This window comes from Ixodes scapularis, unplaced genomic scaffold (genome assembly GCF_016920785.2).
Source record: "Ixodes scapularis isolate PalLabHiFi unplaced genomic scaffold, ASM1692078v2 PGA_scaffold4__175_contigs__length_147842914, whole genome shotgun sequence".
Classification (NCBI taxonomy): domain Eukaryota; kingdom Metazoa; phylum Arthropoda; class Arachnida; order Ixodida; family Ixodidae; genus Ixodes; species Ixodes scapularis.
The window spans coordinates 105,353,717-105,367,855 of NW_024609879.1; positions in this window are offsets into that span (position 1 = coordinate 105,353,717).

A 14,139-nucleotide genomic window follows, 5' to 3' on the forward strand; every position below is an offset into this window, starting at 1 on the left:
TCGATATCTTCGGAAGCAACACGGCGACAGAAGTGGATTACTGCAGTGCAACACATCAAGTAAGTGAATTTTAGAGAAACTGTTGAGGGGGGGGGGGGGGGGGGGGGGAGTGAACGAAAATATATGTGCAGGCTCGGAAAGTGGTCGGACGAACTCGTTTTGCAGACTATTCGGCAAAATGCCATATTTATACAAGTTGTATTACGAGTCGCTTTGACAGCCAGATACGGAAATACGATAGGAACGATCGGGCTGATTGTGGCTTCGCTGTGACGTCGAGAATCGGGCGATCAGGTCTTCAAGCGAAAGGCCCGTCGGCCCGGTCCGGCACTCCTAATGCCGTTCGGCACGCGTGGTCGCAACCAAAACCTTCCAAACCTGCGAGTTTTGAAATAGTGAATTTTTGTAGCACAAAGTTTTGTTTGTTTCAGCAACCAAATTTAATGCTGAGTCTGGTAACAAATGTGGCGGCGTGCAGGATGCAGGATACTTCTCGTGCGAAGCAAGGTGCGAAGCGTAAAGATCCTTCTTACACGTACACTTTGTTGCCTCTCGCCTTTTTACACCAGGCTTTGCAATGTGCGTACGGTTTTGTAGGATGCAGAGTTGGTTTTGAATTACCTAAATTTTATTCTAGTATGTGTGGGCGTCGGGAGGCGAGGAAGGCCGAGCGAGGCGCGAGCGGGGCCAGCCGGCGAGGAAAGAGGAAGAGCGTGCTGCACGAGGCTGGGGCCGGGCAGGAACGAAAGAGCCATTCTGGCTGGTCTGGCCCATGGCGATTCCCGGGAGCATTCCACCAGCGAACTTCGGAGGACTGGCGGAAGCGACGAGCCCTGGCCATACCGGCCTGAGCTATGACGATCCCGGAGTTGTTCCGCAGCAAGACCCTGGCTGTGATAGCCCGGCACAGCTAGCCTACGCAGCGCTGGCGTACAGGAAGGACGATCCGCAGGTCTGGACACGGACTTCGACTGCGAGGCTTTTCACATGGCCTCGGGTAGACACGGAGCGTGCGTCAGTGAGCCATCACTAGCTTTGCTACAAGAAGAAATAGATCTACTCAATAAGATACCAAACATGTCGGAGCAAACATTAGGCTCCATGTAAAACCTACGAAAACACACCATCCAGTTCGTATATCAAAGAGGCAGCTATGGCAAACACCATGAAGTTCAGAAGCCAACAAATTCAAGACATCAACCATTCGTTTTCTTAGCCACAATTTCGGAAATACGGGTCGGGGGCAGGAAAAAGAGAAAGAAATTAAACAGTTGTTAGTCTGCGCCAATTCATGCATGTTTTGTCTGTCCTTCTGCTCTAACTTCATCTCTCCAGTTTTTTCCGCGTAACTACGCAGCGCAGCATTCCATCAATGTCGAACCAACTAGCCCAAATCCAAGCATTATTAGTTTTTATTTCGAGTGCATCGGGCCTTCATGTTCTTTTATCGCAACCTCTTCAACGCATTCATGGCTTCATTGGATTCATCGCTGGGGCAAGGTGTCGTACTCGCATCCTAACCTACGCACTCACACACAGCCTCTCAGCTCCTGTCCTAACTTCACTATTTGGAAGGACGGCACCGGCCTAAGCTACTGCAAGGAGGTGCTGCAAAATGCTACGGTCGGAGACATGGAGACAGGTACGTTTCTTCAAGCTGAACATCAGGAACATTTGCGACTCATCCTCGGCACCGCCCCAGGCCAAGATCATGTACAATTATTTCGTGGATTCAGCAGAAAACCAAGGTGAGGAACAGTGGAAGGCATGCATCCACCGTAAGCCAAGAAAGAAAAAGAGAGAGACAGACAACAAAGGAAATGTCACCATTATGACCTGACGATCCCAGACAAGGTGTCCAAGATTTTGAGGAAGGGTCCGAAATACGCGGTGCAACCGAGGGCCAAAACAGTGGACTTGATCGGCATGGCACGCGATGTAGCAAGAAAGGCTCCAGAGGGAGAACGAGAAGCATGCATCGCTGAGGGTATTAAAGAGGTATCCAACAATCTACGAAAAGCGAGACACACAGGCGTAAACACTAATAACACGTTACTCTGGCTCAGAAATAACAACTGCCGCCTATTCATGGCTGACAAGACTGGAGAATTCGTCATTTTAGAACAAGAGATGTATGAGAAGAAATCCAGGGAAGCCATAATAAAAAAACTTCGCGACAAGAAAAGAAATTACCGACAGAAGCGTAAAAAACGCAAGAGCACAAGTGGCACGACTCTGTGAAAATAATGGTGTCATAAAGATTGCTAAGGAGGTTAAATGCAGCAAGAATCTCTATCTGAATCCTTTTTTTGCGGTAAAGACACATAAGGGAGGCAGCCCATTCCGGGTTATAGTAGAGGACAAAGGAACCTGGCAACACGTGATAGCAAAAGAGATACAGAAACACTTATCACTTCTCCAAGTAGACGATCCGTTCCTGGTCCGCAATTCCGATGAAGTGGTTGAATTTTTAAAAACAGCACAACCCATCCCAGCCTTTTCGGTGGACGTAAAAGATATGTATTACAACATTCCACAGGAAAGAGCAATCGAGGCGGTGGAAGAGGGCATCGACGCATACGGCTCTGTGAGGTTTCAAAACCAGTGCGGAATCAGCACTAAGGAATTCTTGAGTCTCTTAAGAACATATTTAGGTTCTCCAAACGTCATGTTCGAAGAGAAGGTATACACTCAAAAAGAGGGCATGTGTATAGGGTCGTGCATAGCGCCAGCCCTATGTGACGTGTACATGGCAAAAGGAAATAGAGGACTAAAGGGGTTTTTCCAGAAAAATGGAGTCAGCAAGTGCTTGTTGACGACTTTTTGGTGTGTTTTCCAATACACAAACTAACAGACAAGGTACGCTCAAAGATCATGGAGAAGTTTCGAGAAGCGCACAGAGGACTGGAATTCACTTTTGAGTTACCTGAGCAAGGCAGCCTTCAGTTCTTGGACATCCACATGACGTTTGAGCACAGACACACATGCTGGATGTACAAAACCAGAGGAAAGAAACGAATTCTGACGTATGACTCTGGACACACAAAGTTAGTAAAGAGGAGTGTTGCCTCAGGACGCATGTGGCGAGCAATACCAAACTCCTGTCACCACAAAGTCTCAGAAAGGTTACAGAGGCAGACAAGCAGACTACACGCTAGCGATTATCCTGAACCCATGCTGGTAGCTGTCGCAGAAAAATGTATTTCCACACTCACAGGAAAGTGCAAAACCAAGGAGAAGATCTTGGACAAAAGACCACTAGTTATCCTGCGATATATACACAATTTTTCACACCGGATAAAAAATATCGCCGCAAGGCACGAAGTCAGAGTGTCACTATCTGCCCCTTTCAGGCTCAAAGGACTATGCAGGAAGGTCAACAATGAAGTGGACGAGACTAACGGCAAGGCGCTGTGTCAAGTGAAACACAAGAGCAAATTTGTTGAATGTGTCCAAGGTGTGGTACACAAAACACCACTGTCGTGTGGAAGATCCTACGTCGGGCAGACTGGGAGATGCCTTAACGAGAGACTAAGGGAGCACAACCATGCATGCGGACAACTGCAAGCACCTGGCAACCTTGCAGCGCATTGTTCAAAATGCAGCTGCAAAGCTCTCCTTGACACTACTTCCATCTTGGCCAGATCAAAGGACAGAACAAAGCGTGAAATAATCGAGGCTTTTCACATTTTCCTCGGGTAGACACGGAGCGTGCGTCAGTGAGCCATCACTAGCTTTGCGACAAGAAGAAATAGATCCACTCAATAACATACCAAACATGTCGGAGCAAACATTAGGCTCCAGGTAAAAGCTACGAAAACACACCATCCAGTTCGTATATCAAAGAGGCAGCTACGGCAAACACAATGAAGTTCAGAAGCCAAGAAATTCAAGACATCAACCATTCGTTTTCTTAGCCACAATTTCGGAAATACGGGTCGGGGGGAGGAAAAAGAGAAAGAGTTGTTAATCTGCGCCAATTCATGCATGTTTTGTCTGTCCTTCTGCTCTAACTTCATCTCTCCAGTTTTTTCCGCGTAACTACGCAGCGCAGCATTCCATCAATGTCAAACCAACTAGCCCAACTCCAAGCATTATTAGCATAGACAATTGCAAAAAAACAAACAAAAAAACACTAATTTTACTAAGCTCACTGTGCTGGATTGCCTGGAGCGAAGCGAGCGCAGCGGTCCATCGCAGATGAAACAAAGTATGCAGAGACTAAAGTCAAAGGAAATGAGCGGGCATCCGCTAGCTTGTTTGTAATCCCAACCCAATTGAATGTAACACATATAACAAAAAACAAGCATTGGAACAAACACCAAGTAAAAGGTAGACTTACACGTAAAAATACAGTATAAAAAAACAAGCGTCGGAGCAAAGCACGAGAGGAGAAGTGAGAAGTGAATCTCGCTTTTTTCGCACTTCAAAGGAGTGCGCGCGAATGAACGTGGAAGGCAGCAAGGTTGGCCACCTGCTAAACAACGCTCCTCGAACTACAAGAAAACAATAACCGATCATCTTTCTGCGTCGGCGTGTGAGTCAACGAGTTATCAGAGCTCTGCGGGTTATGAGTCGCCCCCCGCTCCCAGATCTCATGGCGAATTCCACTCGTCGTTTTGGAGCGCGCCGGGATTGACTTTTCTGGAGCCAGCCTATTTCACTGGGCGATCGGGATTGAGACCGACATGTGTCACTGGTGGTTTTTGATTAGCTCCCGCTCCAGATCTTGATCTGGATCCGATGGCGAATTCCACTGAGCGTTTTGGAGCGCGCCGTGATCAGTTGAGTTGACCAGATCCGGAATGGAGCTCACAATCCGAACGTGGTCGCGCCGGCAATGGATCCCCAGTGGAACATGACCACTGCTCCGGGATCGGCATTTGCCTTCATGTCATTCGACTGCCGGGGAATTTTCTTTCCACGGCCGCCACGGTCGTTTAGAAGACGTTTTCGCAATCGCGGTGCTTACACGTGTTAGACGCACGAGCGGCAGGAATGGCTCAGGAGCTTCTAGCAAAGATTGCCGGAATGCCCGTAGCGCGGCAAAACCTTCTCTTCTCCTTCCTGGAAAACGAACCGGCTGTCGAGGCAAGAGGCAAAGGTCCTGTCACACTGAGGGGACAGTTGGACAACTCTATCCGGCAACACGGGGAAGTCGTGTTGCCGGCGACCCTGTCACATCGCGGCAACAACAGTCGGGCAACATGTTGCTGCCGCCCGGCAACAGTGTTGCCCGATTTGTTGTCCGACAACCCTCTCACACCGCGCTGACGGTGAGGACAACACGGGGAACACTCCGCCATCTTGATTGTTTACCTTCGTTCGTGTGCGGAGCGGAATCGCTGGAAATGTGAATCTACAAAGTGCTAGTGCGTTCGAAGGGCCGGGAATTACCACGGTACGATATCAACCAGTGGCTGTAATTAGAAAACTTGACACGGGGAGTATTTTCCGCTCTTTATTTTATCAAGATGTTCCTCTTTCGCTGACAAAGCAGATAGCCCTAACCGAGGAAAGTGACATCGCTGATATATGTTCGGCATTTACGCCACCGTATGAATTGTTTCTGTCCGCTTCTTTCATGCAATTCCTATTTCTACTGTGAAATTGCGTTAGCACCGGCAGTACGCCAAACCGTCTTTTGTAACGTGGTGTTGAGATGAACTGACAGTGCTTCAAAACTGCGACACCGACACCATCGGCCTTCATAACAATCGGTGGAATAAATATTTTTCAACGCTGTCTACTTGTCTACCGCCTGCTATGTGATCGATTCCTTCCTCTAAAACGTCCTGGGTATTTTTGAAAGAAATCAGGTGTCTGGTAGCGGCTGGTTCCAAGTTCCAAGCATCAACGTCTTTGAGATCGCGGCGCTAACACGTGTTCGATGCACAAGCGGCAGGAATGGCTCAGGAGCGTCTAGCAAAGATTGCTGGAATGCCCGTAGCGCGGCAAAACCTTCTCTTCTCTTCTCCTTCCTGGAAAACGAACCGGCTGTCGAGCCAAGGGGTAAGCAAGCGGCCATTACCATTTCTTCTGAGGCGAGATCAGGCGAGATGCCCGCGAGAAAGGAAGTCACGTGTGTGCGCCGAGGGCTAACCCAGCTGGCTTCCGGTTGAATCCACCGAAATCGGGGGAGCGACGTTTCTCGGATCCAGATCGAGATCTGGAGCGGGAGCTAATCCAAAACGACCAGTGGAACAAGTTCGTCTCAATCCCCATCGTCCATGAAATAGGCTCGCTCCGGAAAAATCGATCCCGGCGCGCTCCAAAACGACCCGTGGGCCGTGGAATTCGCCACGAGAAAAGTCGCTCCCACAATTTCGGAGCCCTCGGCGCACACACGTGACTTCCTTTCTCGTGGGGCATCTCGCCTGATCTCGCCCATCTCGCCTCAGAAGAAGAAGAAGCACGTCGCGGGCTGGGCTCCTAGATTGTCTCGACATCAGAAAAATTCCTAATGGCCGCTTGCTTACCCAATGGCTCGACAGCCGGTTCGTTTTCCAGGAAGGAGAAGAGAAGGTATTTGCCGCGCTACGGGCGTTCCGGCAATCGTTGCTAGAAGCGCCTGAGCCATTCCTGCCACTCGTGCGTCGAACACGTGTTAGCGACGCGTAGCGAAAACGTCTTCGAAACGAGCGCGGCGGCCGCGAAAAGGGGATTCCCGGGCAGTTGAATGACGGGAAGGCATCCGTTGATCCCGGAGCAGTGGTCATGTTCCACTGAGGATCCGTAGGCGGCGCGACCCCGTTCGGATCTTGTGCTCCAATCCGGATCTGGTCAACTGATCCCGGCGCGCTCCAAAACGCCCTGTGGAATTCGCCATCAGTCTGTGCGCGCGTGTGCATTCTCCCTGCCGTCGCAAAACAAAAATGTAATACAAGAAGCACGATGAGGAGCCGCGCATGACGGCTTCTTTCTTTGCCACTTCCTTCGCTTGGTGCTTGGTTTCTTGTTTCGCTCTCGTGTAACACCAGTAAAGCCCGCCGTCTGCGCGTCCGTGAAAGGCGCCACCGCCACACCCTCCCCCCCCCCCCCCTCCCCCCTTTGGTCTTTGCTCTGTCGCTTGTTTTTTGTATCGCTAGCAGTTTCCCGCACAATTTTTTTTTCTGAGCAACTGACTCTCTGACTGGGTCCGTTTAGCTGAACGTAACCCCCCCCCCCCCCCCCCCCCCCCTCAAAACAAAAATAATAAAGAACCGGGCCCATTCCAATCCCATTCCATTCCGGGCAAATGACATCTAATTCATTCCCATTCCATTCCCCACATCGTTACCGCCATTCCATTCCCATTCCATTTCGGGGTCGCGAAAATGCGGAATGATTCCGGAATCATTCCAACTCCGGAGTGGCAACTCCGCAACACTGGTCGGGAGGGCGAAAGCTTTCTCTTGTTGCTGCTTGTCATCGCGTGCCGACCCGGGATGCAGGAATAAGTAACATTATTGTGCAGTTTGTGAACCATGGAGAGCGTGACGCTGTCCTTGATAAGGCCAAAAAGAAGCGTCTCTCAAATCGGGATCTTGGTCTTGACACAAGTGCGCCCATTTTTGTGAGTGAACATCTCGGCCCAACACTGAAGCGTGTTCTTGGTATAGCGATTGAAAAAAAAAAAAAAGAAAAAAGAAAACGTCAAGGTAATAGGAGTTTTTTTCTGGGTGCGAAACGGCAGAATTTTCGCTCGTCAAACGGTAAATGCGCCGCTTGTTCAAATTGTCAGTGAGGAAGACGTTGAAAAGATTCGCTAAGTTATTTTTGTAGCTTTTATGTTTCTTCTTCCTTTCAATGGAATTAATACTTAGATCTTGTTTTGCCCAAAAACCTCAATCAGTCTTCGTCTTCTAAAGATTGTGCTCACGTCTTTCACTTAAATGCTCGTTCGGCAACGAATAAACATGATTCTATAATATATCTTCTAGATCAGTGTTGGGTTTATTTTGATCTAATATAATGCTTACGGAAACGTGGTATCAGCAGGACGCTGATATGCTTATCATGCAGGGTTACAAACATTTCTTTTTAAAGCGGAAAGAACGACGTGGTGGTGGTCTTGCTATTCACGTGAAAAGTTCTATTAAATGTAAGTTGATGGAAAAGTTTTCTTCAGTTACATGTGATTATGAAGTATAAAGTCTAAAACGTGGAAACAGTGCTGTTACTGTTTTGTATCATCCACCTTCGGTAGATCTTTAAAATATTATTTATTTTCTTTAAGAGTTCTTAGATTACGTTTCTGTAAATAACTATCGCTCGGTCCTAGGGAAGATTTTAATGTAAATATATTAGAGGATTCCATTCAAGCAAGAACGCTCACTAATACGCTAACTCTACAGGCTTTTAAGAGGTTATTACATCCGCGACTAGAGTCACTAGATCCACATCAAATGCAATTGATCTTTTTATTACCAATAATTCTACCAAACTCAAAGCCGCTGTAACAATTAGCAGCGATATCAGCGATCATTGTCCAATTTTTGTTTCCTTATAGAATCACGAAACGCAGAAAGAGGGTTCGAAGGCTACCGCCACCTTTTGGAAAATGTCAGACGATTGTCGACTTGCTTTTAGGGACACGGTCTTAAACTATGATTGGGCTCCTATTTACTCTATGATAGATAACGAATTCTTACACATTTTCCGGTCAAAACAGTAACTGCAAATAGGAAGGTAGGCAAACCATGGGTAACCCCTCTGAATGTAAAAATGATGAAGAAAAATAGATTATGTAGGGAGTTTGTAACTTCAAGGAATCAGGGCAAGCTATTGCGTTTAAAGAAATTTCAGCACGAATTAACGTCCGAACTAAGAAAAGCGAAATCGTTGTACTATAAACAAAAATTCCATGACGCTACAAAACAGCGCCCTGAGGTTGCCTGGAAAGTAATAAATGAAGTTCTTAATCGCAATAAGGTATCTTCTTGTAATTAGCCGTAGAAGGTCGATCTATGTCGGGAGCGTGTCTGGCAGATTGTTTTAACGCCCACTTTACAGATACACAGACTACTACCTACGACGACAGTGCCATTCGTTATGTCAGTCATGTCGATGACACTTTTTTCTTGAACCCCACCAACAAGAAAGAAGTTTTTAATACATTCTTAGGTCTCAGAAACAGTAAGAGTAGTGACATCGACAAGCTTGAAATAAAACCAGTTAAATTTGTAATGGACAATATTGCACCATGCCTAGCGCATATATATAACTTATCATTTCTGTACATCCATTTCATTGTACCGCCATCAGTTGAATAACCTTGTAATTTACTGATAACATTTTGTTTGTTTATTTGTTTTTGGGTGATGGTAATATACCAACGTGTTTCTAGGATTGAACAGGTGCACCAAAGTGAAGACCGCTGTGGTTGTTTTTGGGCACTGAAAATAAAGTCATTATTATTATTATTATTATTATTATTATTATCTTCCGGGATATTTCCCGCAAGTATGAAGTTTGCTAAAGTTTCCGCCATATACAAAGGTGGTGATAAAAACATGGTAAAAAACTATAGACCTATATCCGTGCTGCCTGTTTTCTCTAAAGCCCTCGAGAAAATCATTCTTGCACGTCTCAATAACTTTTTTTGTAAAACAATGCGTGTTAACTGACAATCAGTTTGGTATTCCGAAAGGTGAATCAACTGAAGCTGCGTTGTTATTTAAAAAGGAAGTCATATTACAAAACATTGAAAAGAGACTTAATAAGTTAGGTGTATTCATTGATTTTAGCAAATAATTTTATGTTTTTAAATCACGAAATTTTGCTTGCGAAATTAAATCATTATGGCGTCTATGGTGTGCGACTTGCTTTATTGAAATCATATTTACAAGATCGGAAACATTGTGTTAAACGTTCCTTTCCGCTTTTTTTCATTTTTTTCTTTTTTATAGCTTTCGTGAGCCCATACGTTTCACTTTACGTGATAGCGAAGCTGAAGCTACTTGCAAAAGCATGTTACCCCTGGGCCGGTTTTCTCGAAGCGATGGTAAACCTATTTTGGTAAACCACGGTGCCTAGGAAGGGAAAAGTACCTAGGTACTGTAATAAACGGCAGGATATAGAACAACAATAAGTATTTTTGATTGGGCAATAAGATGCTCCATCTATCGGTGAAACAAGCCAGTAATTTTGTTTATCCCCTTTTTCCGCTGGTTGTCATCGATCTAGTATCGTATTTTAGGTCAAAATATAGTAATGTTGTACTTGAAGACCAATTTATTTGCTTCGGATGGTACGAAGAAAGTTTAGCTACTATGCTAGAGTTTGTCGACGAATATTCGAAAATGTAAGAAACTTTTCCTTCAATATGTTTCGCCATAAACAACGTATAACTTTCCCGTGTTTCTTCCAGTCTGTCAACGCCGGTGCTGTAGTCTCGTTTTCGTTCCTTGCGACGCACATTTCTGCGATTCCTGATGATCTCAACTGTTTGCCCTCTCTTCCGTTTGCCCAACCGATTCACGGGTGACGAGAAGCTAAGCTTCTCGTCACCGTTGAATTGCTGGCCACCGGGGATCTAGAAACCTCAATGCTGTCGGCATACTGTCGGCGCACTGTGAACAAAAAAACAGTACAATGTCTCAGCTGTTCACCCGGAACGATGACTTTATTGAGGATAACCCCCTTTCTTCGCAAAGTAATCGCTGCTCACGAGTTGGCGTGCATAGCGTAAGAAATTAAACGTCTTAGTATAAATATGTACCAACTCTCGTTCGCGAAACATTTTTTTACTCACCATAAAAACACTTGCAAGGCTTATGTACCGTCATGTCTTGGATCTGCTGAAGAGTGATGCGTTCGCGGAATGCTGCCGTCGGTTAATTTAGCAGTCCCTCTGAACTATCGCTTTGCTTGACGTGCTAATAGGTTGATGGTGAGTCATTAATATAACAGCCAGATCGAAATGAATGTTCAGCAGAACCAAGCAGAACTATTAGCCCTCATTAAGCGACGCCGCGGCCATTTTGCTTCTAGGCACTGGTCCTCCCTCGGCGCCCCTGCTCTCCCAGTCACGTGACCTGGAATTCCCCCTTCTAGGGACAATAGTTAACTTTAAACCACGGTTCGCGTTCGAGAAAACGGGCCCTGAACGATGCTCGCACTGCTCGAGCGCGCGTGCTTGGAAGGGACACTGAAAGCTCAGAGCTCGCTCTCGTAGCCTCTACTACGCTTGCATTTATAATGGAACGGAGTATAAAAAACAGTAGTGGGGAAGCGTAACGACGCAGGTTCGAAACGCGAGCCAAATATTCTGTTTTGCTCGCCTGGAGCGCTGCTCAAAACTTTAGAGCTACGGGCCTATTGATGCACGACTGGCACGACTGCCACTCTTGCCCGAAGTAGTCAAGCGGTCAAACGCTACTCTGTGGATGGGCTTTTAGCGAAAATGCGAATTCACCTTTTTGGTACGTTTCGCTCATAGAGTGTCAAATAATACATTTTACTGCTCATAAAATCATAACACCACAACGTCCAAGTCTGCCACGCTCAACGTCAAATTGACAAGACGGAAGCACAAAGTGCTGGCCAGTGCTGGCAATAGCCAATACGAACCGGCAAGCTGTAGGTTGTGACTCATTGACCACGTGGCAGGTTATCGTATTAAATATCGAAACACTCAGAGGTCCAGGAAAGGACGTAGAAAAAAACAAACAGCAAATTGTTGTGTGTATGTTTATAAAGCCGGAAGTTAGTCTGCCTAATTGGGTGTTTTGTGTCTCAGCTGTAGATCCGCAATTTAGCCATTGCAGTACAACCGCTAACCTGGGATCTTTGACGTGCACCAAGCAGTAGTAATACACCACCGCAGGCCAGTACGATGCTCATCCAGATCGAAATGGGCAGGGGTGAGGATTGAACCCTGAATCCCCGAATTCTGCAGCGCAGCCATCTTGAAATCCTGTGACCACATAGCAGCTAGGGAGAAGCTTTGAAGCGCAAGTGGAACGGCTTAAGGAGTCTGGATACACAATTTCTATCCTGCGCGAAGTCGTAGATACATTGATGACAACTAACGGAAGACGAGAAAGAAGAGTTGGCAAGAATTGCCGGCCAGCTGTTCTACCATACATCCCCAAAATATCTATCCACTTGAAAAGGGCAGCGAACAAGTTTGACATGCAAGTAGTACTCTCCGCGTCAGACAAGCTTAAAAGGCTTTGCCCTAATAGGAAGTCACAGAAGGAATCAAGTGACCAATGCACAGTACAACATTGCAACAAATCTGTCAAATGCAGCATTAGTGTCAATTAGAAGAAACCGTTCACATGTGGGAGAGTTTACGTCGGCCAAACTGGCGACTGCGTTAACATCAAACTGCGAGAGCATGCTCTTTCACTTAAATCGACACCGGCTGGACACCTAGCTATACACGTGAGAGACTGCAAATTCTCTCTAGTGTTCAGCGAAACTAAAGCCCTCAAGCGGAATCACAACAGAAACAGCAGAAATATTTATGAACCCACACCTTCGAAGCTAAATGGGATACGTGCATTAGTTCACCATCTATAAGGCTGCCTGACAAAGAGATGAACTACCTCAATTTTTTTTTTATAAAAAAAAATTTCTGAAGTTTTTCAATGTTTATTGAAAGATTTGGGTTCTATATATGTGATTTCCAAAAAGCTTCCTATTTCACATTTTGTTTTAAATTATTATTACCTCTTCGTGTCTTGTTAACTAACACATATCTCACTTCCTCCTTGTTTGACACTACTAATGCATGAATATGTCAGTATAGTAAGCGCTTGTCCTGTCTCCTTCTAACCCCCTTTTCGCCTTATAATAAACTACTACTGCTGTGTCGTTTTACGTCTTGTCCCTGTCCTTCGCATTTTTCGATGTTTATTACGCGTGGCCAACTAGCCGAACAATTAATTATATTAGGTTATCGTGCATCTGAATGTCCCAGCACCATAGAACTGAATCTCAATCAACAGCTGAAGCGTTGGAGGGACCGGCACACCACGACGGTTGTCGTACTCCTCCAGCGACAGGGACTTCTGGATGCTGGGGTGCTATGTTGCGCTTTTTGCACTCCCAGGAGACTTGGAAGAAGGAAGTGACGTCAACGACTAGAGCAAACGCAGATTGGATGTTGACAGAAGAAAACAAAATCAACATCCAATCTGTATTTGCTGCGTTGTTAACGTCACTTCTTTCTCCCTAGTCTCCTGGGAGTGCAAAAAGCGCAACATAGCCGCCCTGGTCACCGTCGCTCTCGTAAAGCAGTAGCGCGCAAGACATTCGCAGTCGTTGAACACGCCTGTCGCGTTCAGCAGTTTCCTGAAACGACGCCGTGACACTGGAAGGCTCTCATGTTCGCTGTGGTGCAGGAGTTCATGGCTTACGAAGACAAAATCCACAAACTCAGTGAACGATGCGTTGGCCGCCATGACACCAAAAATCCAACTGGAGTCTTGAGGAAGATCAAAAGGTGGCTCCTAAGCTACCTTGAAATTTTTTAGTCAATTCTGAAGTATTTCCTCAGTCGAGGAGAGTTTCAAGCCGAGTTCCAACTACGAAGCGCAAAACTTGCCTCAAGTGGAGTTTGAGTGAAGGTTCGAGTCGGAGTACCGTTTAAGAATTCGGTTCTGGTTTCTTTTCTTTCTGACTTCCACCTTTTCTACTACTACTTTATTCAATACAGTTATTGCCGTATTCAACTGGACTTCTTGTCTGTTGACTGCAGTTATAATGGCTACGGGAAACTGTGTGCGCAGTTGATTTTTTCTGATATTGGTACGGTTTAGCACAACACAGGCACCGAACACATATTTGCTTTTTCCAAAGCCAAGTGGCTAGCCTGCGAAACAGAGCCCACCAAAAGGAAGAAGCAGAGGTTAAGGAACGAGTCGCTGTCAGAATTCTGAAGATGGTCGTCGAGAAACATGCCGCATCAAGAAGCACATTCCCGCCCTTTCCCACTGGTGAACAGGCCAGCCAAGATGACGACAAACATACCGTAGTGCTCAACCTACGTTCCTTCGGCATACTTATGGTCATCATTAGTCTGCTTGTCATCAGCAGTGCACTATTCTTCACCTCCTTTGACCCCATCTATACTCCTAATTTGAGCACCGATACACTGCCATTATCACTCGTCGAGGAGGACAACCTCAAGACCGAAAGGACCAGGAA